At 43.0% G+C, this 26,082-nt stretch overlaps 1 pseudogene; it reads right to left on the reverse strand.

The window, feature by feature from the left end:
• Positions 1-8,859: 8,859 nt before the first annotated feature.
• LOC123408086 lies at positions 8,860-12,688 on the reverse strand (annotated as a pseudogene).
• Positions 12,689-26,082: the final 13,394 nt, after the last annotated feature.

Consider the following 26,082-nt stretch of genomic DNA (forward strand, 5'->3'; position numbering starts at 1 on the left):
TTGTTTAGTTGGTGACAAATTAAACCTATATTATAGTCTTTCTGATCCACTTGTGTCTATAGTTGTTCACGACATGCATGGTAGTATGCATCTTTCTTCAATCACTTTAGTTCATGGATGGCCCATACTGGTGTCGACACTAGTAAGCCTCCAACGTTAACTTCTTAATCGCTTGTAGCCATGACCAATGCCATCATTAAAGGTATAGTTTTGTTGATTCGGGTAATAATAAATCATGGAGATCGATAACATATCTAAGGATGTTGGCTTTATAAAGCCACAGTGTGACCCATCACTTGAGAGCAACTTTGAAAATATGTATTTCTGTACTCTTCCATGCATGAGCCACCACATTATAGCACCATTAGAGTGGTCTTAAGTTCTAAAAGTTATCCTTGTTGTTGTGACTCTCTTGCAGGACAAGAATTGTACTCAGTATTTCGCGAGATCAGTACACGTCCTACTTCTAGACAATTATATGCTAAATATTGGAGGATCCATTGCGTTATTACAAATTCTCCTGGTGTATCTTAATTATTCTTGTCATTTCTTTATAATTTAGGTAACTTCTTTTCCCATTTTCTCCAATTATTCTTATTATTTGGTTGTTATCTTAAATAACATAGTTTTTTTTCTCCAGTTATTTTATTTTTGGTATCTTGTGTAAAATAATTTCATTTCATTTTATTTAAAATAAAAAATAATTTTGTGTCAGCAGTGAATAATTTTTTAAACTAATGACGTGATGTAGTGGGTAGAAATTAAAGCTATAACATTCAACCTAGCATCTAGTAAGTGGCCTAGCAAAAAGTAAAAAAATGGAAGTATGAAGGACGCACATGTTAAATGTTCTAATTTCCATTTTTTGAATGAACAATTAGGATGGTCTTTCCCCGCACAAAATAAAATAAATATTTGGATCATCTTTAAAAAAACTAAGAAGATCAACAAACTTAGTGTAGTTCAGTTGGTTATTTCACTTATGGTGGAACCTGCCAAACTAAGTTCAAGTCTTGTACTAATATACATCCCCGCATCTCAAGGTTAACTAATTCATTCAAGTTTAATTTTCTGAACGGTGATGCAAGGCGGTGCATATAACACCACACCACGCATCAACTTGAATTTTGTTATCCCACCTGTGTATGGTTGCATCGACGCACCCAAGTTGGCTTGCATGAAAAAGATGCTCTTCCTTCAGTTTGTGTGTTAGCCTTGACACATTCCTCTGCCCGTGCTACATTGCGCACTGTGCTCCTTGTTCTGCATCTGTCAGCCAGCAGGTCAAGTTAGCAATATAATGCATCTGTTGGACATGCTCAACAGAAACTCCACCTTTAAAAGAATAAAATACAATTATACAATACTATGGAAAGATTAAGTGATCGTCATTTCATTCCGATTGCGATAATATGTGGCTGGTTTCTTGACAGGCCATGAATTCACTATCTCCCAATTTTCGTTTGGTGTCCATGTAAGACAATTTTACTATTTTGTGTTGTGTAAGTAATGGAATGAGGTTAGCCTGGCTTAATTTTTTGAAGGATCCTATAATTAGATCTAGTAGCTTTGGCGGTTAGGTGCAGCCCACCATGAAGGTCTAAAAAAGAGGTGCAGCCAGGTCTAGTGGCGTTGATTGGGAAATTCAAACTGGCCAGCCAAATGAAAAAGATGTTCCATCGGACAACAAGAAGATAAAGAGTTGCTTGGAAGCACCTAAACACGAGTCATGTGCCTCTAACAAGTCACGCGTAAAGATGGAAGCCAAAAACTACATCATTCCACCATTATAATACTACTAGCAGTGCATCTTGAAGAAAACGAAGTTGTGTTCATTATGTTCCTGATACCACTCAAGCTCACGAAATAGGGAAACGTTTTTGTTCCCATCAAAATAATTGTTCGAAGCATGGCAACCATCTTCCATTTCTTTCACTTCTCTCCTTCCTCTCCCACATTTAGCTTCCTTGTTTTTGTGTTAAGTTGCCTTTTGTAACACTGCCTGGTTGGGTACAAGTGTACAATATTTGCTCAACTGAATGCAAATGAATGTTGTAGCTCAGGTAGGACGTAGTGACCTATATTGATTTTCTGTTGCGGCCGTATGGCCATATGGGTACTCCCTTCATTTTTTATATAACACCACTATGAAAAATATGTTTTGTACTATTCAAGGCCACCATCAGTAAGCAAGAGAAAATTTGATGACGTTTTCTTGGACTAGCAACCTGTGGTTTAAATACCCACATGCATCAATTGGATGATAATGAAACTCATCTACTTCCCCATCATGCCAACCCAGTTTCCTCTATTTTTTATTTTCCTTGTTAATTAACTCGGTAAATAAGAAGACAAGCTAACTTATATTTCAGACATTTTTTTTACTTGGTACTTGTCATTTAAAATTGTGGCCTTAGTCCATCTCCAATGCTGACACGCAAATTTTCTCTGCATCCGCCTGCAGACAGGAGGGACCAGTCCGCGGATATGGATGCTGGAGCCAGCCATCCAACCCTACCCGCATATATTTCAAGAACTAGTTAAAGTACTTAGACGGAATTCATACAACACGACATACAAATCAGACGAGAATATTCATATTTTGGACATATTTTAACTAAAATTGTAAAACTATGTGCACGCCCGGCTGCACGGAGCTCCATTCCCACAACAGATACACTACACTAGTCTACGGTTGGCCACGGCCAATCACATTGTATTTTTCATGTTCTGCTGCCCGCTCTTCAGACTGAAGGGAACCACATAGGTGTATTCCTCCTGCTTATGTTCCCTATGGGCGGCCGCATCGCTCATTAGGGTGGCAAAGGGGGTGCTTCAGCCGAAGGGGAAGGAGGGAATCCGCTTCAGTTAAGCGCGGATCATGCTTGGTTTTTGGGGCAAGGGACGACGGGGGCACACGAGAGAGCGAGACACTGGTTGTGTACACTAGTGAAACAGATGTGGGGGCCTTCCCGTGGCCCAAACGTCGGTAACCTCTCATGTTCTACTTATCCTCGATCTTGGCGGCGGCCGCGGGCTCCACCCCCTCATAGATCTCCAAGCCAGCTTCTTACTCTCAGGCAAGGCTTGGTTCTTTGAATGTTGGTGTCGGATGGCTCGACGTCTGGCCTTTTCCATGACAGCCATGATGCCTGTTCTGCCATGATGGTTTGGAGCAATTGGCCATTCCTTCGCAAGCAGGCTTGAAGCAGTGAGTTGCTGAACCAGGCGCCAACGTGGAGCGACAACTTGCTCCATCAGGCTACACAAGGGAGGTGGAGCCACGAGTTACGTGGCTCGTAGCCTCCAGGCTCGGTGGGACCCCCAGCTTGCTTTTATGCTGGAGAACTACCTTTTTTACTCGTTCAATTCTATTTAAAGGGTGGAGAAAATGGTTGAAGGAGGAGATGGAGAATGGAGGAGTAGTTCGATTCTTTCCCTGCGTCTACCCACCTTTAAATAGCGAGCGGGTGCGACAAGCTTTCTCGGTGTTGTGTTTAGTGTGGGGCGTCTCGCAAACGGATCGGATGTATGCCCGGAGTAGGTTTCTCGACACACGTCTGGATATAACGGATGCGTTTAAATGCGGCGAGGAGGTGTGTTCAGCTGGGCGTGCATGAGACATGCTCTCAACTCTATTCTCGATAGGGAAGGCTCATAACTCTGTACAGAAAGGCAATTCTTAGGAAATCACAGATAGCATAAAGATACACTGGTGGATATCCGAGATTATATATAGAGCACCTAAATTGAAACATATCTACTTTGCCTTCAGGGTACAATTTATGATCAAATGGAAATGCATGCGTTTCTTTACTTGGAACGGGGCATCCATGAGAGAATATATCTATATATCAGTGTCACTAACCGTAACAAAACAAATGTTGTTCCTTATGGCTTTGGACTGAATCATGTATGTTCTTGTGAGATTTTTATTGAATAATTAATAAAGACGAGGAGGAGCCGTCAAGGAGAGGAAGAAGGTGAGGGAAGTGGGGGTGCTTCCTCATGGTTCCCCTTGCTTGCCCCGGCACTCTGCAAGGCTCAAAGACCTCTCCGGGCATAGTAGGGGTTCTCCGGTCGGCAATCGATTATGGTTGTTGGCCAGAGTAGACTCCGATGACGAGGAAGAGGGGTCGTCGTCTTCTAGTTCAGGTATGGACATTGATTCCTCCAAATATTTGGTTTCTACTTCACGAACTAGTGGAGATGGGACTAATTTTGAGCATAGACACAAAAATATAAACAAAAATCATGTTAAAAAGAAAAAAATCCCCCCGATCTGGCAAATCTGAGATTGAGCGTGATCGCTGCAATGTGAATAATAAGAACAATAAGAGAGATGGATCATCTAATGATCAAGTTAATGTTACAGAAAAAAGACATACCTCAGATGCTGAGTTGGTCAATAATTCATTAAGGATGGGTTATTTCCCCTCCACTTATTAGTGCTTTTTCTGACAAGATGGTGGAGTTTTTTGAATTTGAACTAAATTCAACCCTGGTGCTTGACATGGAAGAGAGAAAGGAAAGTGAGGTATGGGAGGGAAGCATGAAATGGATCGATGAAAGTGTGATGGGCTGTGTTGGAAGGTAGGCTTGATTTTGGGTCATGGGAGGATGATGGACCATGTGGGTGTGAGCTCCCAGCTTTCCCAGTCATATCCATGTTTAGGAAAACGTGACCATCATGCACCACTTGAGAATTTAAAAGGCAAGTTTACTGTTTATTATTTCACACATAAACATATTTTTCCTCTTATCCTTTATGTATATACGGGCTCAAAGACTATATCAGTCACAGTATAAAACATAAATGTTAATTACAAACTTAAAGATAAATAAAAACAATTTTTATTGTCTCTAAACGTTGGTTTTAACATTGAATGCTTGCATGTTGGAGGAGGCAAGGAAAGCCTTGTGATTGTCTCGGAGGAGCTAAACGCCTAGCCTAGTGTTCATATCATCAGATGGGCTGCATGCATTCTTTTTATGTTTTATGTTTCATTTATTCATACCTCAAAAATAGACTAAGCTCATTATGATGCTCAAGGGTAATGAGGTTATCACAATTTTGGACACAATTCGATCATGAAATAATCCACAATGAAAATTAAAATGACCACTTTCATTGCAAAGTTCACAAGGAGGGCGAGAAATATTAAGTCTTTCAGCACAAACATATAGCCTCTCTTGCAACCATTTAGTTTCTAAATACTTACGCGTCTTATAAAATTTACCTTCCCATTTAGGCATGTCTTCACAAACTCTTTGCACTCCATAAAAATTAACATGCTTATAAGAAATCTTTTTATCATGACTAGTGCAATCATCATTAGTACTACTACTAGTCATCAACCCGTGTGTCCGCAGGGTCTAGTGCATAGTACATATGAATTCATATGAGTGCACTTCCTGTTTGATATGGATATACCCTGAAATTGTGGCTCATGCTGTCATGACCAGTTTTATATTAGTATAATATTTCTATTCAGGTTTGTGCCATAAATTGTTTTGTGGCACCATTGTATTGGATGTTATACATCAGTAGTAGGACGTCACTGTCATCTCAATCCACATGTTCTCTCTCCCGCTCTCTATCAAGTCACACTTTCTTTCTCACACTTAGCATCTCAGTCACAATATATGTGTCTATGTGTGTCTATTTCACACTCACTCACCTATCTTTATCTCCAACTTATCACCAGCCTACAGGTCACGTGTTAGTCACTACTACATGCGAGTAAGTCACGTGCCCCACAAGATGCAACGGCCCACAATTGATTCAAACGTATCCTTGTATTTCTAGAATGTCTAGAAGATCGTTGAACTTTTTGAAGTTTTTTTAACTTGTGGAACATTCTTTGTCTTCCGAAAAAATAACAATTATTTAGGTAGGAGTCCCCTATAATTTAGGAACACATAGCCCACCGGTGAAATGTCCAAAATTATTTTGAAAATGGCTTTGAACCCTTGCTCGTAAGTATCGGATAAATACATTTTTACTTAGAAATAATTGTTACGGATGCCATCCTTATATTTCTAAATTTTGGAAGTTCATATGAGTTTTAGGCGTTAGTTTGTACTGAATTCTTTGAAGATCGACCATATTTTCTAAAAGTTCCATTAAATTATTGGAAGCACATAACTAAGATTTTAAATGTTAGTTTGTACTTTTCTAGAAATTGACCCGACTATCAAAAGACGGGTTGTATGTTCTATTAAGAAGAGTTAAAATTTATGGGAAGAAAATTCTTGGACTACTGAAACCTCTTAAACTTTTTGGAGGTGTAACATTTGCTAATATTTTTGAAAATCGATTTTAGTTTAGAATATGTTTAGCTGGTATTCTAGCCTATGATTAGTAGGTTTATCTAGCGACACCAATGCCATAAATTTATCTGGAAGTGAGCACACGCCTTCTACTGGTTACTATGAACTTATATGTTTTTTGGATTACACAATATTTTTATGTGCATAATAATTAATATCTTAATTACTGAACTTCAAGTGCACACCTCAACTTCTAAAGTCGGTGGTTTTCTGGCGCACTTGCATCCATTTAGCAATTTATACGTATTTTAAAATCTCAGATTTGGTTATTACATATATTTGCCAGTCAAATTCAGAATATGTTTTTGCACTAAATTATTTACATTTTAAGAAAACAGTAAATGCGTGCATACATGAATTGTTATTTATAAATGTGATTTATGGACGGGATTGGTATTGTATGCATCCATACATGCATTTTTATTGTCTGAGTGTTGTTGAAAGATAAAGTGTACGAGTTGTGTTTTTGGAAGTGAGCAATTACCTTTTTTTGTTGGGTAAACGGATAATTCGTTTGTTGTACCTACATGAAAATACAACAATGCAAAAGATTGTACGTTACTTTTATAACAAAGGAACACAAATACATTTATCTATGAGATATCTCAAGCTCCGTTAAACATCCATGTGTAATTGTATTAGTATGTTTCAAAGGAAAAATAAGTTAGCTTGTTAGGTGGTATTAGTTTATAGTACGTTTCCACACGATAACATGCATGGACTCTCTTTTTTCCTAGGTGAAGATGCATGGACTTTCTATGGCTTTCCTTTGTTTATTGAGGCGTTCCTAATTTTCTTCAACGTGAGGCATCCTTTTTTATTTTGAAGGAACGGCTCGAGGCTTTCCTCACGTGAGCATTTTCTTTTTATTCTGAGCAAACCGATCGACCATTTATTTGTCTTGTATATCATAAACATTTGACGTGCTACATGCCTTTTTTTGTGGGACGGGGCCATCTGTATTATGCAAGTTTTATTTTTATTCTGGACGTAAATATTTGTACAATCGGATGGTGCATGGACTCTTTTTTTGGGTGAACTAGCAAAAGGGCCCGTGCGTTGCAACGGGAGAAAAAAACCACCATCTTCAATGACGATGATCACATTATGTTCATATCTCATCGCAAGAAAATATTTCTTCTTTTAATTTTATTCACAATTCACAAGTTGAAACAATGTTCATATTTTTTTAAAAATATCATGGTTGTCAAAAAACTTGGTAACTCAAAGAATTATTCTAAATTTCAAGAAACATTTTTTAAAATATAGCAAAAGGACCGGTGCGTTGCAACGGAAGAAAAAAACCACCATCTTCAATGACAATAACCACATTATGTTCATATCTCATCGCATGATCTCAAATATTTGTTCACAAATGCAAGAAAATATTTCTTCTTTTAATTTTATTCACAATTCACAAGCTGAAACAATATTCATATTATTTTTTAAATATCATGGTTATCAAAAAACTTGATAACTCAAAGAATTATTATGAATTTCAAGAAACATTTTTTAAAAATATACTATAATATTCCGATCCACGCTAACAATTAATTCTTCAAAATTCACTCACCTATATAATCTGAAAGACTCAGAAGCATTACTGTTGAACTGCATACACTCGATCATTCGTGAACATTTTTACAAATTTGGGAACATTTTTAAAATCAAGAACATTTTATACTATTTATAAAAAAAATCCAAACAATATTTATATTACGAACTGTTTTCAAGTATTTTCTTGTGAATTGGCGAATAATTCATTTTTTAATTATCAAACATTTTTTAATTGCATTAAAGAAATTTCGCAAAATGATGGACTTTGTTTTATTCACGAATGTTTTCTCCAAAATTACAATTTTTATAATATATAAACATTTTTACAAAAATCCCAAACAAATTTTGAATTTGCAAACATTTTATGTTTTATCAAACATTTATTTAAATAAAATGTTTTGAATTTCGAAAGTTTATTTCTGATTTATTTGAATTAGAAAAAATAAAAAGGAACAATAAATAATAGTAACTAAAAAACTAAAAAAATATGCCCCTCCCATGGGCTGGCCCAAATGCGCGTGCTGTGTATTTTCCAGCAAGCAGAGCATAGTATAGCTGGTCCCATGCTTGGGCTGGCTCCCAGCTCAAATGTGGTATTTTCTGTAGTACCCCTTGAACAATAACAGGTTCTCCTTTCACCCAGTGACTCTGGAAGTGAGTTAGATCATCTGCTTTCTCATTATCTGATTTTGGACAGTATAGGCAGTTATCTGTTGAACTATCTCTGGTGGCAGCATGCCTTGCATTTTCATGTTTAGTACAGCATGGACATTCATGTGTATATCCGCTGACAATATCAGAAGGTTCAAGCTGCTTACTCAACTTTAGAGCATCCCTTTCGAGATTATTTAACCAATCTTTTGGAAACATCTGCCTCAACTTAAGGGCAATATCACCACAACCCCCAAGTTCAGGTGGGGCGCAATTTATAGTCCCATCAGTATTAGCACACCACTTGGTAGTCTTAGGCTAGCAACTGGAAAAGTCTGGTTGTACGCAGTTTATCAACTCTAGCGATGGATCACCACCATGCATATAGTCGATTCCTCTATTAGGATAAGACACCAGCTCTTCCCGACAAGAGCCCTCTAGATTATTTCCACGAAGCTCCTTACAGCACGCAATGCATAATTCATATGAGCAGTTTGGACAGCTTCTATGCAGATCAAAGATCGAAGTTCTGCAATTGTCACTGGACAAATAGAAAAAATCATCAGTACAAAGTATAAAATAACAACAGGAAGTGAAAAAAAAATCCAAAGTTGAATGAATGGAGCACTCAGTACAAGAACATCCTCTCATCATTCCGGCAGTCAGCCTGTTCAACACTCAGTTCAGACAATTCCAATCCTGTTTGGCAGAAAACAGGGTAAGTACTAACAATTAGTTGCAAGGCACAACTCTGTTTAGTTTCCACATGTTCTGGAGAATTGAGTTTACCTTGAATTTTGGCCTCAATTTCTCTCTCAACCATCTGATCCCTGTTCAGGTCACTCAAACAAGGCACCAGGTAGTGCAACAGATATCTAGCATGTTTTACTTTAGTTTCACAAGCAATCTCATTAGCTCTTGCATCCAATGTATCTACCTTGTCTAATTTGACAGATGTGCTATTAATCTCATTGGAGCTTAGGAAGGAGTTGTCATTTGCTTCCGCATGCGCCACCTCATCCTGCTGTCCAAGTGTGAGCTCGGTGCTGGACACTTCTCCAAGTCCAGGAGGTAAATAGATAGCATAGGAGAGAATTACTTCTTTCGGTTGGTTTCATGTTTGATGTCGCATGCTGTTATAGTCCCAAAAGGAACAAGTAACACAGGATCTTCGGCCTAACTATTCTTGTTTTAACTTGCAAATTCGAGAAACTCCGAGAAGACGCCTTCACTTCCGCGTTCATACTCAAGGCGCTGGGCATGACCCCTCCAACAACGGCTTCTTCGCTATCACGCACGCACATATTCACAGCCATGATGTGTAAGGTCTCTACTCCATGAAAGCATCTCAAGAAACAGAGCAAAGTTCTGACTTTTTTAGGCACTCTGAAACGGACCTTGAGAGCTAGCACCTTGACGCTTGGAAGCACTGTATTCGGGCAAACATTTGTCACCCCAGCCTGCACATTATCGCAACATCAATCAGACAATCATGCAAATGCAGCAAATCAAACCAGATATATAGGATAACGCTCAAAGATTTGTGAGAATAGGATGGACTACCTTGATGATGGTGTTGCCGATCTCAAGCTGGTGGGTGGCCGTGTCCAAGTAGCCGAGCACGACGAGCTGGGGAGCATGGCCTATCTTGACCTTGATGACCCCGTCAGCCTCACTGGTGTGCGTGTAGTAGATAATGAGGCACTGCAGGCTTGGGGCGGACACGACGGCGACCTCGTCCGGCAGGGAATGCCAGAGCAGCACGCAGCGGAGGCTGCGGCTGCCAACGCGGACGCGGTCGGGGTAGCCGTAGTTGGAGACGAGCGCCAGGGTCTCCAGCTTGGGGCTGCAGGCCAGCACGTACTCGAGGTCGCGCTCCTCCATGATGCCGTGGCAGAGGCCGAGCTCCTGGAGGTTGGGGAAGACGTCGGGGCCGCGCGGGAGGTCGGTGGTGAAGGGGAAGAGCCATACGCCGAGGTAGAGGCGGCGGAGCGAGGCCCCGCAGCGGAGGAGGGTCGCGGGATGCTGCACAAGCACGTCGAAGGAGAAGGGGCGGTTGCCGAGGGTCAGGTCCTCCACGCCCTTGTCGGCGAGGTGGCCGAGCCACTCCACGAGCGCAAGGAAAGTCGTCCTCGCTGGACCCGTCGATGGGGATCTTGGCGATGCGGACGGTGCGGAAGGGGCCTGGGTGGGAGGCGAGGACGCGGGACACCAGCGCGGCGGCGGAGACCGTAGACGGGAGGAGGTGGGCGTCGTCGAGGGCGAGCGGGGTGGCGCGCCAGAGCCCGCGCCGATGCGGGCGGCGTCCTTGACGGGGAGGTGGGAGACGACGTTGCAGAGGAGGGTGTCGGGGAGCGCGCTGATGCGGTCCTCGCCGTCGGAGGAGGAGATGATGGCTGCGGAGAGGTGGGCGTCGAGGGACAAGGTCATCGCGAAGCTGCGCGGGGCGAGGCCATCACCGCAATCGGAGACGGGGGCGGCGTCCAGCGGCGGCGGCGATGCTAGTGCGCCCCCGTCCTGGTCGTCCACGCCACCACTCGGCGGTCCTCTGTGAAGGACAGGAATGGATAAGCCATGGTGCCCGATGGTGATTGCAAGGGGGTTTACGTAAAAACATAACGTTTTTTAACTCACAAAAGGACCGCGGGTTGAATACCCGAAAATAGAAGGACTTTTATGCAAAACCGCCAGCGACGTACGACAGAAATGACTCGTGGTTTATTATTAGGGGAGATATGCATGGTCTCTGGCTCTTCTTTTTCTATTGATGCGTTCCTTTTATTCTACTTGAGGCATCCTTTTTTTTACTTCCAGGGAACGTATCCAGGCTTCCCTTTTAACTTGACGTGAGGATTTCTGCTTTTTTTATTTTGATTTGTACTGTATACCACAAACAATAGACGTGTTAGATGCCTTTCTTTGTGGGACGGGGTCATCCATATTACGGAAGTTTTATTTTGATCCTGGGCGTATATTTTATAATCCAACGGTCTAGTTAATTTTAATGATGTGGATTAATGAAATTATCAGAAAGGTGCCTCCAATTAGTAAATAGGAGATAGGAGATGGTTGTATACATCAATTGATGCAGAGGCGAGGGGTTTAACATTCTTATAAAAAAAGAAATGTTTCGAATATCGACTTTGACCAAAACTGAAAAAATCTGTGGGTCATGAGTTTGAGAGGCATCAGGAACATGGTGAACACGTGTGGGCTCCAAGAGAGATGCACCACTAATATTTCAGTATTGCAATGATGTATTTCTAGGTTATTGTCATTGGGAATGACCTGGAAAGAGCGTGAACCTTGCGAATGCTATGACGCTGCTTTTTCGGCTGAAAATAAACTTTCATACTCCTCTCGTTTTTAAATATATTATTTTTAAAGATTTATTGGGAGACTACATATAAAATAATATGAATTAATCTAGATTATAAAATAATATGAATTAATCTAGATTATAAAATATATCTATGTACATGCGTATGTATTTTCTAATAAAATCTTTAAGTGAATTTATATTTGAAAACGAAGGGAGTAGTTGCGATCGTTTCGCCACCCCATTGGTTTAGAATCCTAGAGACGACAGCACCGACCAGCAAGGCTAGTCGATATGGTAGCAGCTTGCTCGCGAGCAAGGTACAGCGTGGTTCCTGAATCAATCACTCGATCTGTAACGAAAGCTGGTATATGTGTGTGCTAAGCAGTACTCCTATCGGTCTCACAATATAAGAATGTTTTTAACACTACACTTACTAGGCAGTAGCTCATGGATAGCTAAAGGACAATACTCCATGACAATTGTTCATGGATCCTCACTTCTCCTGTTTGTTTCTAGCCGGTATGTCTTTGCTTCCCGTAGGCTCCACCCATTGGCCAGCAGCCGGGTCGCCTCCACCAGATTTTGGTTGTCTAACACGACACAATACCCACTGTGCTCCGCTTCCCCTGAAGATAGCGGGAACCGAGCTGCGTGGGTATTTGAACCTGCATAAGAATTCTATGAGAGAAAAGCGATCGTTCAGGAAATACGAGCATTTGAATCTTCATTAGAATTGTAGTAGAAGAGAAGAGAAGAGATCAACCATGTGTTCTCTGATGACGTGACCACATTCCAAATCAAAGCTTGAGAATGAACATATTCCATTTTTCGGGCTTCAACATTTAATTACGTTGAATTTCGAGAACATTGGTGGTAATGGATATACCCCTGCATGCATAAAAGCTCGTTAGTGATGCAATGATGTTATCTTAGTCTATCACCTTTGGGCATAAGTTGGAGAAGGTCAAATGTTCCAAGTTGATTTTAAGTGCTAAGGACCAATTCATGGGGTGAAAGATTAATTTCCTGAAATACTAGTTAGCTACTCTATCTTGGTGAGAGCACAATACAGAATGATTAGAATTGCTAACTGGGATCGGTGCTGCCGCCCACTATTTGCTCTCCAACCGCTGTTGTTCGGTCAATGGTCTGTCATGAATGATTAGATGTCTCGACCAGTTACAGATGTGCACACTATTTTGCAACAAAAATTTATAGTCTGATTTGGTCCATCAGAAGTCACAAAAAGGATGAAATGCAGTGTTGAGTTCCAATACTCTTAGGTTCTCGCATGTTTATGCCCAAACTCACAACAAGAAACCATTCTCGAAGGCGCTCATGCGTCCTTGTCAAGCAGCCTGAACACGTGCACCATGTTGCTCTACTTTCCTACCGACATCACAATATCCAGGTTGCTTAACACGGCACAATTCGACCCAGCTGGACTCCTCCCATCCGAAGTACACCGGGTGATTGAATGTTCATTTCAAGTGTTGAGAACAACTTCAACTATTTTTCAGTTGTGACAATTTATCTTTTAGGGAAGAATAACGTGTTATCCTCCATAAGAACCACGCCAGACAAATAACTGATCAACCCCTTGTACCTTGCCCATATGGCTACAACTGAACAAACGATCGCTAGTGCCCGCTGCAACGTGGGAAATGTTATAAATCATCGGGAGGATCACAAGCATGTATGCGAGAGCGCGTGGTTCGATCGCATTTCCGTTGGGGTTCGGCCCTCACGGGACCGAGATTCTACTCGTTGATTCAACAATCGACGGCGATGGCGGGGAAAGGTGACGGCTCGCAACCTCCTCCTCACCCTCTACCGTCCAGACTGGAGGCGTGGTAGCGCCAGCCGACCGCCTGACGGGAGGCAAGGGGGCGGAGATCCCTGGGCAGGGGCGGGCCGTGGTCACGGAGGTAACGGCGGTGGCCTGTCCGAAGACGCTTGGTATGGTGCGCGGCGCTGATATGTTCACTCCTATGACAATGGCCCTGTTTGGATACTCTAACTCGGTTAGAGGTTAGAGTTAGTTTAGGCTTAACTCTAACCAAAGAGGTGTTTGGATGAAAGGGTTAGATTGTCAATAAATGCACCTTTTCCAATCATTTGGCTCCTTTATCAAGGATTTGGTGTGGTGGAGGTAAAGAGAAAAGTAACTTTTTGTGGGCCCAACCCAACTCTATCCCAAATAAGCACCTCTTGGATGGGTTAGTTTTCTTGGGTGGATTAGATGCATCTAACCAACTCTAACCCTCCCTGTTTGGATGTTTTGGGGTTAGATTGGTCCAATCTAACCAACTCTAACTCTAACTCATGGATCCAAACATGGCCAATGATTAGTGGGGAGACGATGGCCCTTTGGATCCATAGGCTAGAGTTAGTTTGAGCTAGTTGGGGCTCAAATAGCACTAAAGTATCCAAACATGAGGGTTAGATTGGAGCTAGTTGCATCTAACTCACCCAAAAAAACTAGCCCACCCAAGAGGTACTAATTGGAGCTAGTTTTCATGGGGCCCACTAAAAAGTTACTTTTCTCTCTCTATCCACAAGATAATAGGTGTTAATTGAAGCTAGTTATCATGGGACCCACTAAAAAATCACTTTTCTATCTCCATCAAGTACAACTATTGTCAATCTAACCCTATCATCCAAACAACTCTTTGGCTAGAGTTAGTTTAAGGTTAGTCATGAGCTAGAAACTAACTCTAACCTCTAGCTAAGTTAGAGTATCCAAACGGGGCCGATAGTTATGGTGCCTATGCGGATGATCGCTACAGAGGCTCCTATTCCACCAGTGGTGGCTGCGGATACGGTGGAGATCAAAGACAACTTAAAGGAGGTGGCGGCTGCTGGTTCATTGCACCCCCCGGCAACTTTATTGACGGGGCAAAAGGCCCTATCCCGGGTGGGTTTCGTCCTAAGAGCATAGTTAATAGTACTACCTCCGTCCAAATGTATAGGGCATGCGCGTAGTTCTAGGTTGTCAATTTAACTACTTAAATATATATTATATATGATAAAAATTACATATTCAAAAACTACATTTTCACATGAATCTAATGGTATATTATTTATTACATATAATATATATTTAGCTAGTTAAATTGACAACCTAAAACTACGTGCATGTCCTATACACTTGGACGGAGGTAGTACAACCAGCTAATGGCTATATGATGTTGACGCGTCCTCTATAGTTAGATTTATAGCCGGTAAGAACAATAGATAGATGTAAATAAGTACTATTCTATTAATACAAGGCACATAATCCCCTCTCATAAAACGTGTAGGAGCATGTGTTAGAGTCATTCCCGCTTCTCTCTCCCCTCTTCTTTTTCATCCAACTAATCATAAATATATTATTTAAGTCTTACAATCTGGCTATGTCATGCTATTATACTTGCTCTAACCATGGTGGGCAGGGAGGTGGTGGTCGAAACACAGCGGTCGGCCCAAACCCATCTTAGCGGGATAAGCCACCTCCTCGAGTTTATCCTTCCCCCAGTATGGTGAACACAATGGAAACCGTGTCACAGGTGGTGTTGGCCGTTAGGCCAGAGCCGGCATCGGGTGCCCCATCACCAGTGTTACTCAATGCGGCTGTTGCCATAGTTCGTGCTCTCGCAGCAGTCATGGTGACAACGACAACGACTGCTAGAGCATGGTTAATTATATAGCCAGCTGCTGGCTATAAGCCATTGCCATGTCATCTGTAGTTCATCTTATAGTCAACATGTAAAATATTTAATTAGAAGAGTGTACTACTTTTTTATTATATGGTTCACCTTTCACTCTCACAAAGTGTCTAGGAGCACGTGTTAGAGCTGACTCTTAACTCAGAGCCCGTTTACCTTCTCTCCTCTTCTCTTTCCTCCAACTAAGAACAATATACTAGTTTATATCTTATAGCCCACTGACTAAGGCTGTGTTTGGTTGAGCTGCAGATTCTGGAAAAGTTGCTACCATGAGCTCTGAGCTGTAAAAAAGTTGTTGTGAAATTTCTTCTGTGGAAAAGCTGGAAGCTATTTGGGTGAAACAACTGTAAAATTGTAGATTTTGATATAATTGTCTGTAATGCCCTTGAGATCAGAAATTAAGTTCTAGCCGGGAGTCTTATTTTGATTTGATTCTTAGGATTTTCAGCACACAAGAACTACCCCGATGTTGCTATCTGGACGACCAAGCCGACGAGGCAATTTCTACCGCCTCCGCTCCACCCTGTGTGGCAATGGCCTGAAGCTGCTTGGCAGGAGCGGCCGCTCTACGGAGCGACGGGCAGGCGGCGTTGCTCCAGGAGGCGCTCGAGGTGGGAGGGGCAGAGGAAGGAGCCCGCGTCGCCGGTCACCGGTGTGTGCGGCGGTGCAACTGGGCGGGAGTGGTTGTTTGCGGTAGGCCAACCTGCCTGTCGGGATGGCAAGCTCGATGAGGGAAGTAGGTTGGACCATCGCCCGGTAAGGAGGCGAAGGGACGGCTGGGCGCGGCACGCCGGAGGGCGGCAACAGCAGCTAAGAACCCTAGCCTGTTCATTTCGTCTGGATGGTCTGGTGGCTGTTCGTTCGCTTCTCGGCCCTTACTGATCGAATCGTTATGTGACTAGGGAGTGACATTGGTGGGTAAATTACATCTAACTTTTAGGGGACAGCTAAAAGTGGTTAGTTTAGAAGTTGGAGAAGTTAAGGTTGGGCAACGGCGAAATTTGCACTACGTAAAAGCTATAGCTTGTGAAAATCTGCTTCTGAATTTTATGTTGATGAGGTAGAAAAAGAGAAATTGCTTCATTTCGGCCTTCATCGGTGCCTAGTTGCCCCTCGCGGACTGAGCCAAGATGGAGGAACCAGGGTAGTAGTAGTTGCAAGCGCTTTTGCTGAAGACCCGCGGTGTTGTCCTAGGCCATACGGATCATAACTATCATCACCCCATTGGCCACGCGGCAGCGCACGATCATCATCACCAGCGTTCGCAGCACTGCGACCATTACCAGCTGCAAGAACCGAACCGCTGCTCGAGCGATGCTCCGAGTATCGTTCATCGCTTGGTTACCTCGTCCACCGCGCTGGAGCTTCCACGACCATGAGACCCGTTGGTGTCCACCCCGCGTCCAGCTCCACCCCCAATAGCAGTCTCCCTAGCTGCCGGAAGAACTGGTTTAGGCGGTGGCAGAAAGCCTCCGTGCCCGGCCATAACCGCCGGCGTTAGAAGGGGACACACCCTAGAATCCCGACCCGATTGTAGCTTCGGGAATCCTAGAGAATTCCTCTGCCTGAAAACCCTAGAGAAAGGCGATGTCGCCTCTGATGTGTCGGCCACCAGGACTACGGGCAAGGCACAGATGGGACCAAGCGAAGCTGTAGCTTGGGCCGAGGCCGGGGCCCAATACCCAGAACCTGCGTATCAGGCCCATCAATCCCTATCAGGATTTTCAAACACAACGCACGAAGACACCAGATCTGATCCACTGACTTCGCCGTCAGCACCGGCCGCCGCCGTTGTTTCTTGTTTCGAACGATTTTCCAAGCTGAAGAATCCATGAAATCAGAAAAAATTAGGCCCTGTTTGGAATCACCCTGATTATATAATCCAGTTTTTATAATCTATTTTGTCTCCAAACAGGACAGATTATGATGTAGATTATAAAAACTAGATGGACAGATTATTAAAAACTCATAATCTACTCTACACCAGCTAAAATCATATTATGGATTGCTAATGACCCATTATCCTTGTAAAGTTGGAGGTAATTACATTCCTACCACCGTCACCCTCCTCTTTTTTTTAAAAAAAAGAGGACAGGTCATTATGCAATGTAAAATCTGGATTACAGTTTATATAATCTGGCCTCCAAACATGTCCATCTAAATTATTTTTATAAACTAGATTATATAATCTATCTTCATAATCCAGATTATCATAATCTATTGTGGTTCCAAACAGGGCCTTAGTTTAGGAAGACCGACCTTAGGTAGCGGACCAACCCAAGGCCAGACCATCGTCATCGCCTTTCTATGATATCCAGCTGTTCCTCCTCCGGCCTTATTTTTCTTACGCAACACTTCATCAATGGGAGGTAACAATGGCGAAGAAGACACCAGCGTGGCGATCGTCTTTGGCTTGTCTGCGGGCGAAATCTCCCGGCAGTCCGTGTCATTGTCATCCTTGGCAAGTACCCAGAATCAGACCCTGAACACTCTTCGCTCGTGCCGTAAAATTGGTGTCACTGGTCAAATTAACAACCTCCACCGGCAAGGTCGACTCTTCTACCATCGGAATCGGATCCTGGACCATAACAGAGTAAATATCGATCTTGAGCAGACCTCCATCCTCCATCTTTTCTTCTTCCTGCAAGTACCTCCCCACAAGAATGTCTCCATCACGATCCCAGATGGTGACCCACCTTGATGGAGTGGAAAACTGGATGTATTCATCACATCGAGATCCCCGTGGAATCTCGTCCGCTGATGTGAACCAGGCTCCCCACCGTTCCGTCGTGGCCACCAGCCTCGCCCCAGTCTTCGCCGATGTTCCAGACGGATCCGGATTTGTGGTGACCCCATCCGACCCCGGCGATAACACGGGTAGAACGAACGGCGGCGCATGGTTCGCCCCCAGGTCACCTCTTCCGGAGGCGAATCGGGCGGACGGGGCGGCGGCGGCAGGATCGCCCCACCGGTCGCCTTCGCATTTGCCATCCTCACTTCGTTTTTTCTTTTCAACTTTCACCTGCTATTCTTTGGTGTGTTTCCTATTTTAATGGGAGAGATTTTCACTTCCCGAACTCAGCACCAACTAGTGATGCATACGGCCATTTTAGTATGAGTATCAAGATAAACATAACCTTCGGAATTTTTAAATAGGTATCAAGATATTTTTTGACGAGTAGTTTCACCACACACCAAACTTGATCCTCAATAAATGGAAGAAAACCCGTGTGCATCACCTGTCGGGTTTAGGAATTGGATTCGGCTCAATGGGCTGCACAACTGCATGTCCAACCATTAAGCCAAGCCTCTTTTTCGAGAACTGTGTGTGCAGACTGCATTAATTCACGATTGAAGTGCTATAATGCTGCTAGCTTGACCGTATATTGCATGTGGGAGTTTCGAAATGGTGCAGGATGAATTCAAGCCTGTCACACGTGCTTAAGCAATTATTGAACCCATCAGAAATATATCACTTTTTATAATGGACAAGCAAGAACGAAGTATAACGAAGCTTAGCAGGTTAAATGGCTCCAAATTTAGAGCTATAGTAGGAACCAGCGGTAGCATAATTTTCAATTTAGGTTAAAAGTGTATAGCTTTAGCGGTAGAGCTCTTCAAAGGCTATAGAAGCTATATCCAGATATTTAAAACTTTGCTTAAATATACAAGTCGATTTGTTCAAAAAGACGGTGAGGTGAATCCGGAAATCACGGGCAGAGGCAAGACTGGGGTTCAACTTGTGGCTCCCATCGCTACACTGGATTAAAATCAGTTATTTCTGACTTTAAAGTGTTATTTAGTATTTGCACTTTGCAGCCTGAGTAGGAGAATGCATGCCCACAGGGGCACCATGCCTAATACATTGGTGTAAACGAATCATCATAATAATGTAGCATATACTTGTGTGACAGATCACATCAACTGTAATATGAAAGAGTGTTGCATGTGGAAGTACAAAAATGCTGCATGGATGAACTCAGACATCACACGACCCTCGTATAGATTATGATTTGAAAATTCAAGAGAAAACAGGCATACCTCTATTATGGCTACAGTTTACGGGGCTTGGTTGAGAAATGTTTTCTTGTTTTGCGGGTACCATTTGAGAAAAGTTCATCATAAAGTAATCCTCATTACATTTTTTTGAACTTAATTCTTCATTACTTCAGTTCATGTTCCTTCTACATTACAAATTACCTCGAATACTTATCAGCAGTGCGAATGAAATGTGTACACACAACGAATCTGACCTGACCCTTCCCAGCCATGCGACCCCCAGGCCAGGACAAGCAAGAACAACAGCTAGACGAAGCATGTCGTTCATCCCCCGATCGAGATGATGTGTAGGTTCATTCCTTTGCAGTTTGGTTTGGCTGGTCCAACTCAGAGAACAAGCCACAAAATGGAATTGAGGCAGACAACCAATCCAAATATCAGCATCAGTATGAAAATCGCTACGGCATAAGGCGAGAGCCTGCATCTGCATATTTTCCAAAGACAAAGCTATTTTGGGGGGTAACACAACCAACAGCCGCGGAGGAACGTGAAGACTAGAGCTGCTGGAGCAGGGGCCATAGTCGGCTTGGCCAGAGGTTATTTGTGTCGGACCCCAGTTGTATATGACACGTGATCATTGAGTTCCTGATGACTCTCAAGCTCACGCAATGTAATCGCTGCTGTTCTTACAGGATGCCTATGCACCCGGAGCTGAAATCCACTCTCTTTCTTGTTTTCTCAACAATGATGTTTTCCACAATATAACTTGCAGCCATATACGTGCGTATATATGCACGCATAGGACTCCCTACACCTAGTTACCTACACGGACTCGTACTCTACCATCTGATTACAACTTGCAATACTAGGACACGAACGTCCTAGCCTAATTACTCACGGACTTGATGACCTATATGACCGAGTACTACTACTGGCGTGCAAGCCAGCCACACGTAGTAATCGCCTAACCTGACACTAGTTACATACTCCCTTCGTCCTGAAATTCTTGTCTTAGATTTGTCTATAAATGAATATATCTAAATGCTAAAATGTGACTAGATACATTCGTATCTAGATAAATGAACGGAGGGAGTATTTAGACAAGATTAGTTATAACAATTTCTTTTTCATCTTGACTTGTCATCTTTTTGTACATGTTATGATCTTGGCCTGACAATCTATCAACATATGAGCCAGTCTTCCAGTCACGCTGCCATGTGAACTACACCGCCCATACCTAACGCAATACATGCCGGCTAACTTGTGGACTACACCATCCATCCATAACCTCATGCAGAGACATGTCTTCATTGAAGAGTCTCACCTTCACTCGTCCCGGTCCCACTACGCACTCGAGATTGGTTTTAACTTCACGTCTTCGCCCTCGGTGCTACATCACACCGGACAGCCCATTGGCCGTGACATGCTTCATCTTTAGCCGAACCTCACAGAGACACGCACTTGGACATGATGACCTTGACACGATGAGGACCGAGATGTGCTAACCCTCACGACTCCTTGAGACTCCCTCGGACGATGATATTGACCACATTTCCCGGCGCCGCACCTCGGCACCACCACTCCCATCAACGATCATCGTCCACCACCTTGTCGCTGACAGCGTGCCGTCTACCTCTATGTCACTTTGCTGAACGACGATCGCTCGATCCTCCTTGTAGTCTAGAACCTGATTACAACTTGCACTACTAGGACACGAATGTGTTGTAGTACTACCAATAGTCAACCTAGCATTCTACTATAATTACTCATAGACTTGATAACCTATATGACATAGTACTACTACTCGCGTGCAAGACAGCCACACGTACTAATCACCTAACAGGACACTAGTTACATACTTAAACGAGATTATTTCTAACATTGCATCCGAAGTAATGAAAAGAGGCAGTAAGGGCTGAAACAAAAAAGTTGCCTCTTGTGTGACCTAGGAGAAAGGCCTCCTCGCAAAGCTAACTGGATTTCTTCCGTGGGTACATGCAAGTGTGTGGGTGTTTCCTTGGTGAATGTGCGTGCATGTGAGTTTCTTCCATGATCGTGCGTGCTTGTGTAAGAGAAATCAAGAGAGGGAGATGTTGTGTGAGAAAGAAGAGGTGTTGTGACAGGAGCAGCACGAATAATTGGCATTATAGTCTTGTTGATTCGTGGCGGCGATGGTGGCTGGCATGGCGTTGGCGGAGGCTATGATGGTGGCGGCATCGATGCGGAGGACTCAATTTGAGATTGGGGCCGGCGCTGCAAGGAGGAGCCTAGTGTCCGCGCGAGGCCGCGGGCGGCTCTTACGGCGCGAGGCCGTTATGAGGAGGAGACGACGTGGAGACCACAAGATGCTACACGGTGATCATAGGTGCGTCCGTGTTTTTCCACGACAAGTTTTCTGCAGCGTTGCAATGGTGTCGTCAAGTGACTGCGGGTGGTCCATGTTGGAGATTGTAGAATCAGAATTAGGGGTTGAATGTTACTACTAATCTTGATACTTGAAAGAGCATGTTTAGTTTTGAGTCTGCACAAGTAGCTTAGCTTATCGAGTACTCCTGCGGCATAGTCTCGGCTGAAGCCAGATGCCCGACGACCGTGCGATGTCGAGTGTAGGCGTCTGATACTGTGGTGTCGTGTTACACGGCAGCGTCGTGTGAAGGGGAGAGAGGCGGGACCAGACCGGCTGGACGGATCAGTTGGAGTTGAGAGACACGGTTAGTTAGGCCTGTTTGGAACCACCCAGATTACATAATCAGGTTTTTATAATCTATTGTATTTTCAAACAGTACAGTTTATATTGTAGATTTTATAAACTAGATGACCAGATTATTACAATCTCATAATCTGCTCTACCCCAGCTAAAATGAGATTATGGATTACAAGTGACGTGTTACCCTTGTAAACTTCAAGAGAATTACGCAGTGCCACCGCCATTTTCCTATTTTTCCTTGTAAACAGAGGGCAAACATGTCATTGTACAATTTAAAAGCTGGTTAACAGTTTATATAATCTGGCCTCCAAACATGCCCACCTGAATTATTTTTATAAACCAGATTATATAATCTATGTTCATAATCCAGATTATCATAATCTATTATGGTTCCAAACAGGGCCTTAGTTAGTTTGTTATAATGCATACCAGATGCTAGCTAGTCTGCTGCCCTTGTTAGCATGTTAGTCGGGTCCTTTGGATATCCTTGAGTGATTCTAGGATTTGTTAGCAGGTAGTGCATGCATGCACGTGTTAGTTGTGTGAGTGGGCTTGGTCATGACCGGGTGATTAGAGGATAAGGGCACGATGTGCTAGTGGCCTCAGTTATGGGGCTTGAGTTGGCGTGCCAGCCCCTAGTGTATGCATATGTGTTGCATATTTAGTAATGAAAACGGGCCGTGGGGGCTGAAAAAAAAAAGTAGCCTCTCGTATGACCAAGGAAAAATGTAGCCTCTCGGGTTGTACTCGAAGTTGACGAAGGTGATTCGTAAGCCCTTGGTGTGCAGCTCCTTTGCAAGGTGCAGCGTCGGTGTGACGTGGCCGCCCTTTGCCGGCTGCCGGATGAGCACAACTTGGGCAGCCGCTGGTTCGGTTCGGAGCTCATTAAGACATGTATAATGATGCTATCTTAAGAGTATCATGTAGAACAAATGCTAATGTGGAGGAGTGAAAGATCATAAGATAAGATTTTTTCTTTTATATAAGAGATGCCCACCTTTCGGTTTCTTTCTCCTTCATCTCGGCATTTATCCTACGTGGCATTCCTAAGATAGCGTCATTGTACATGCCCTTAGCTAGAGATTTCACGATCCTGTTTTAGTATGTATGCAAAGGATAACCGACATGAAGAAGAACATCATGAACGTTTTTTGAGCAAAACTAGCAATATATATATGATAAAAATGGGAATGGTATGTTAACAAGAGAATAAAATTATAAAGATTAGGGGCCTTAAAGTAACATATATTCTAATGGTTCAAACTTCAAACAATGCATATTCCCACAAATAGTAAATAAATATGATTTTCTTTAGGGGCTACCAATTTATTCTAGAAGGAATAATTCACAATAAATATGTTGCCCGTGCATGCATGGGATGCTGTGCTAGTTAAGTTACATAAAATTACATAGTAAGATATATTTTCACAAAAATGCTGAGGATGCATGGGAAAGACCGATCACTCGGAATGTGGGGATTTAGTTTTTATTTCTCAGCATGTAAACTATGAAATAATTTTATTTTCATTTCTTTCATGTGACCAAACTTAATGGATCATGTGTATGTTTGTCCTAGTGGTAGTGATTTCTCTTGTCAACAAGACTTGTGTTCAAGTGTGGATAATCATTTAAAGTATTAAAAAGGCATGCAATATTATTTTAGAAAGAAGACTGAAATTTCTATAGGAACTTTTTATGGAAAGAGATGTGGTAATTAACTCACATGCTCTCTGATCACATGGCCGAACTTATGTTCATATCTGAGCTTGATTATACAATTGCATTTATTTAGTGCAGCATCATATAGTACACATATACTGTGGCAAACTATGCTATAAAACGAAGCAAAGGGAAAATATCAGGGCGCTAGACAGTAGAAGCAAGTAAGCGATATAAAAGTTTGTCTTCACATTTGTAACCTTGATTTGAACAAGGAGAAAAACAATTACATATCATATATCATGAGCTTGAGAGGCATCCGGAACTCAGCGTCAAACATTTGTTCATGTCCCGAATCCAATCCTCAGCGTGGAACGGCTGGTCTCAAGACGTGAAAGACTTCGGCTGGTTCGCTAGGAATTGATTGAGAGATGCAAACTGATTACCACCATGGCTGAAATTACCCTGCTGCTGATTGGTCCTCTCTTGCAACAACTGAATCAACATCTGGGTGTTAGCATTTGTTAGAGCCATGACCGCTTGCCAAGCCTCTGCAGAAGGAGGCGGAGGAGGAGGAAGCGGCGGCAGCGGAGGAGGAGGCGGAGGAGGTGGCGGCGGCGGAACATCAGCACCCTCGCGACCCGGATTCTGGCGAGTTGGTGGAGCCATCCTGAAGACGGACAACACATTAGATCAGAGAATAACATTCAAGGTAAAGTTGAATCAATAGGCAGAAATATCTGAACAAGAATATTTAGCAATTGCACTCGAACAAAATAGTAAGAATGCTTCCTCAAAGTGAGTGTCGACAAAATCTGATTAAAGACCACTTGCAAGCCAAGTATGAGCTAGAACTGCTCGGAACAAACGTATGACAGAGATTCCATCCGATATCTTCATGGATATGATCGCACGGGCTCAAATTTACAGTAGCCATCTTGTGCAAGGCAGTGCACACGACTTACGAAGCATCCCCGAGTCGTAGAAAGCTACAAGGACTCTTTAAGACACAACGAGAACCGCTGTAAGACGATCGTGAACAAACACATCCACTGAATGTCGAATCCCAACCTCACATCATGCATCTGTAGGAAGATTGTTCTACAAGTCACTACTTGATATCTCATCTATGAATTTCCGAAATATCTGGTCATGCAATCTGGTACACGGATACAAGGAGTAATATGTCACACAACTCCTATACTAACCCGTCCTGTGTATCACATCCGTCAATACATAACCAAAATCTCGGACCTTCATCTACTACAGACCCTCGTAATCACAACGATACAAAGTGTGGCGATACATCCTGAACTCTGTGCACCAGTACTGGGGAAGTCGGACTCCTCTTGTCACAACTAGTATTGAAGCAATTACGAACATCCTCCGTCCTGAGATACTAAGAAATCTGAATGATGATGATGAGCACAAGAATCCTCTGGAGCTCAACTCCCCGGAAGAAATCAAGTCAGACAGGAGGCACCAAGACAGAACTCTGTCACATCGATATCATATAGATTTCAAAATACCCGCGTGATCCTAATTTTTTTTGAGCGAGAAGAGGAGTAGAATTAAGATTTCCTAAGTCGAGAACCTCACCAGAGCATAGAAGAGGAGAAAAAACAAACCTACTCTCCGATATAACTAAGACTCAAAACATTTTACTAGACTCGAGTCGGTCAAGTTCGATCACACAAAGGCTCCTATGGTTGTAAGGCTCTGATTACCAACTTGTAACGACTCAGATGCGGCCCCTTCCTTATTTGGGGGTGAGGCCTCAAAAGGGGAAAGGGGCGCATTGCTACTGCAACAAAAGACCTTCCAACGATGCTAGAAACACGTGCTAACGGGAGACTGTTCTTGTCTTGATTCTCCTCAGCAACGGCACCAGGAATCCTTCTGCTACGGCTACGCCTTTAGGGACTTCCTAGGCAAATATGCAAAGGATTTCCCCGTGGCCTTGGAGCCTTGTGTTGGTGTTTCCTCGAAGCGGAAAGGGTGATGTAGCGCAGCGATGGTAAGTATTTCCCTCAGTTTGAGAACCAAGGTATCGATCCAGTGAAGGAGTATCACAAGTGTGTGCACAAACACAAAGACCTGCTCCCAACGCTATGAAGGGGTTGTCAATCCCTTATAGATTGTTCGCA

Source organism: Hordeum vulgare, chromosome 7H, assembly GCF_904849725.1.
Source record: "Hordeum vulgare subsp. vulgare chromosome 7H, MorexV3_pseudomolecules_assembly, whole genome shotgun sequence".
Lineage (NCBI taxonomy): Eukaryota > Viridiplantae > Streptophyta > Magnoliopsida > Poales > Poaceae > Hordeum > Hordeum vulgare.